Below are 4082 nucleotides of genomic sequence, written 5' to 3'. Positions count from 1 at the left end.
CACAAGCTTATGTGGTGACCATATTAAGAAGCCAGTTTATTTTCAGTAAAAATGTTCTGTGTTGAAACACACACACACACACACAGTGGAAACAGAAAAGTGGTCGTTGGGAAAAGACGCTCAGCAAGATTGTCAAAAGTAATTGATGTCCCTGGTAAGTAGAGAATTATATCACCTTTAGTATGTGAAATCAAATCATGAAGATGTTCTATGACTGTTAAGTGTTTCCATAAATTCAGAGGGTGTTGTTAGTTCTATTTTGTCTCCTGTTGACGGTTCCACTTTGACATTGCTCCTCCCTATTCTTCTCCTTTCCTCTTCACCCATCTATTCCTCTGCCTTCTCCTCGTTCTTTCTTTCTGTTTCCCCTCTATGTCTCTCCTTTCTCTATTTCTCTCTCTCTCTCCCTCCTCCTTTTCTCTTCATTCTCTACCTTCTTCTAGTATAGTAAGCCACTGTTAAAATTTTTCATTTATGTGATTAAGCTAATTTTGTTTCTTCCACTACACTGTAAGCTCCAAGAGGGGGCAATGAATATGTATACTTTGTTTACTACTCTATTATGAGAACTTATCTCAGCTTCTGGCACAAAGATACCCGATGAATATTTGCTGAATGAATTGATTAATTAATGCCCCGGTTGGCAGTTTTAGACATGTTTTTGTGCCCCCTCTTCAATCCTGATCTTTACACTGAGGTTCAGCTGCGTAAACATTAAGCTGGCTTAGGAATCACAAACAAAAGTAAATACAGGGAAAGTAGTAAAAATTAGTTAAATGACCCTGGAGTGAAACCAACAGAAAATAGTTGGGACTGTAGAAAAATAGAGAGTATATACAGTGTTAAAAGGCATTTAAATAGAAAAAAAAAACCGCATTAGCCAAATGAAACATGGTCAGTGGGTTGACAGTTTGTGACCACTCTTCTGGCTCAAACAAAACTGCTGTCACTCAATCCTGGAAACTAGCCACCATCTCGTGAATCAACCATTGCATATAAATACTCGTTTAGCCAAGGAGAACTGTTTGTTACAAGGAGTTCATAGATGTATCTGCCAAAGGGTATCCATTCATACCATCACCAGAGAATTAATTTAGGTAAAGATCTTTGAGAGAGTTCCAATAGTAAGAGAGAATAAAATTGAACAAAGCAGCAACACAGCGTCTGCCATAAGTTTATCAATTTATTTCCCTTAGGAAATGTTCCTCTGGATGTTAAATGATCTATGAAATTGATTGACTCAAAAGCAAATAAAACCAAAACAAACAAAAATAGGAGAAAACCTTAAAAAAATCTGCAATGCATAATTGTATATTTTTAATTATATTTAATAGTATATTATACGTATAAAACTGAAAAATTAATGGCAAAGAGTGACAAAAGGGGGACAAAATAAAATCAGGGAAGACCTTTTGGAGATGAGTAACGTATTCACTAGATTTTAAAATGTGATAGTAGGAAAGGATTTAAAATACCAAATTATATTGAGGGGTTCTTTCATGTCAAGAGCTGTTGTAAATATGCTAAGTTATAATGCATTTACTCCTCTCGACAATTCTGCCAAGTTGATATTATTATTATTACTTTACTGATTAGGAAATGGAAACATAGTGACTTTGTTGAATTTCCCCAATATCCTATAGCTAGTAAACAACAGAGTTGGGACTCAAAACCAGGTTTTACTCATTCAAAGGCCTAAAGCTATTTCATGTAATATATTTTAATAACTAAATCACACAGCTATCTTTTCATAACTAACAAAATATATTCATATATATGCTTCATACCTATATATTATATAAATTGATGAAATTAATGAAAAGAAATATGATGTATACATTACCGTTTAATATCAAAAAGGAAAATTTCCGTAACTATCTATTCCAAGAAACCAAGAAGAACACAGGAAAATCATAACAGGTTACCCCTAAAGTAAGTAAATACTGCTTTTATTTTTCATATCTTCCCTAACTCCAAAGGCTGGGAAACAACTGAACAATGGCTTGGCTATGGAGTTTCGGGGAGAAAGAAAATGACAAGATAATTACATGCCCAGCCCAGCTATCATTGACCTATGAGAGCAGCAGAAATACATTTTCAGATATTTAAGGATGAGAAAGTATACTGCCTAATTATTCAACTTAGACAAAGAATAATTTTGATTGATCAAGATATGAGACAATTGTTCTCAAATTATGTTTTTTCAAGAAAGAAAAAGATATTAGTCAAAATAATGAATTTGAGAAGAATCAGGATGTGCTACGAAATAAATAACAGTGAGGAAAGACATTGGTGGTTGGTGACTTATCATGGCAACTGTGATGACCGTGACCAAAGTCCCAGAGATCTGTGATGTGAGGAGGATTGAGCATAGAGGTGTTCACTCCCGCATCTGAGGACTGGGGCTGGATGATGCTTTGGAGGCTCAACAGGCTTCCCAGGGCAAGGTGGGTCAGCTTTGCTGCACAGCGAGCAGCTGGTGTGGGGCTGGAGATGATCCATAAGGTGAAGATTGTCAAGTGGGCAGTCCTCATTGCTGGTCAGCTGGGCACAGGGAAGACAGCTATCACCCTAGGCATGGCCTAGGCCCTGGGACCTGACACCTTGTTCATAGCCATCACTGGCAGTGAGATCTCCCTGGAGATGAGCAAGACCAAGGCACTGACACAGGCTTTCGGGCCATCTTTTGGCATTTGCTTCAAGGAAGAGATGTAGATCATCCAAAGAGAAGTGGTTGAGACCCAGATTGATAGACCAGTGACAGGAATGGGCTCCAAGGTGGGCAAACTGACCATCAAAACCAAAAAGATGGAGACCATCTATGACCTAGGCACGAAGATGATTGAGTCCCTGACCAAAGACAAGATCCATGCTGGTGACATGATCACTATTGACAAAGCAATGGGTAAGATCTCCAAATTGGGCCACTCCTTCACATGCTCCGATAACTACAGCCCCATGGACTCCCAGACCAAATTCAGGCAGCCCCCAGATGGAAAGCTCCAAAAATGCAAGGTGTACACCATGTCCCTTGCACAAGATCGACATCATCAACCCCCACACCCATGGCTTCCTGGCTCTCTTCTCATGTGACACAAGAGAGATCAAGTCAGAAGTTGCCAAGCAGATCAATGTCAAGGTATGTGAGTGGATAGAACAAAATAGAGAGTTTATGAATCTATATCTACATCTGTATACCTATCTTTGGTGACAATAATAATCAGCAAAATGAGAATATATTTTATTTTGAATTGGTACACTTTTAATACTTTTGGCCAGACATATTTTCTTTGTGTGATATTATACCACATATTTCATAATATAACATTCCTGATTATCAGATTCTAAATGTAAGTAGCACGCCTCAGTTATTGTGACACACAAAAACACAAGTACACAATTACAAATTGATTTTAAAGGAGAGATATTGCTCATAGTTGAGTAGAACTGGTATAAAAGGTATGAGAAAACTCTGCTACCCATCTGTAGTAATGATGCTAAAAATAAAATTAGGTAATATATCAAAAACAGTTTCATAGGAACTAAAGATTTAAACATTAAACATTAAAATCACACTTGAAAAGTATTGTGAATAATTATTAATATTGGGCTTTGAAAGCATGACCACAGTGGGTCAAACTATAAAGACAACCACTGGTAGAACTTTATTTGATAATAACAGTAACAAATTCTAAAGAAACATTAAAGGTAAATGAGAAATTAGGGGAGTATTTACAAAATAGAAATAAAGTGAAAGGTAAATATGCTTACATTATAAACAGGTTTGTGAAAATGAATTTTAAAATATGCAAATAATAAACTTAAGAAAAATATTTAACTGCACAAGTCGTCAAGTAAATGCAAATTAAAATAATATATTTTATCTCATTAACTGACAAAGATAAAAACAAAAGTAACAATACCTAGAGGCAGTGTAGACATGGGAAAAATAGCACTCTTATACATTGCTAATGGTTTATTTGGAAATATGTAGCAAATGCCTCAAAATATGTATGCTATATGCATAAGAATTTCTACTTCAGGGAATTTATCTTAAAGAAATAATCAGAAATTTGCAAATG

General features: G+C 36.0%; 1 pseudogene; it reads left to right on the top strand.

Moving 5' to 3' along the window:
* The first annotated feature begins 2309 nt into the window (after positions 1-2309).
* LOC101005280 lies at positions 2310-3211 on the top strand (annotated as a pseudogene).
* Positions 3212-4082: the final 871 nt, after the last annotated feature.

The sequence above is a fragment of the Papio anubis genome, chromosome X (genome assembly GCF_008728515.1).
Source record: "Papio anubis isolate 15944 chromosome X, Panubis1.0, whole genome shotgun sequence".
Lineage (NCBI taxonomy): Eukaryota > Metazoa > Chordata > Mammalia > Primates > Cercopithecidae > Papio > Papio anubis.
This window is presented reverse-complemented; position numbering and strand designations above follow the sequence as displayed.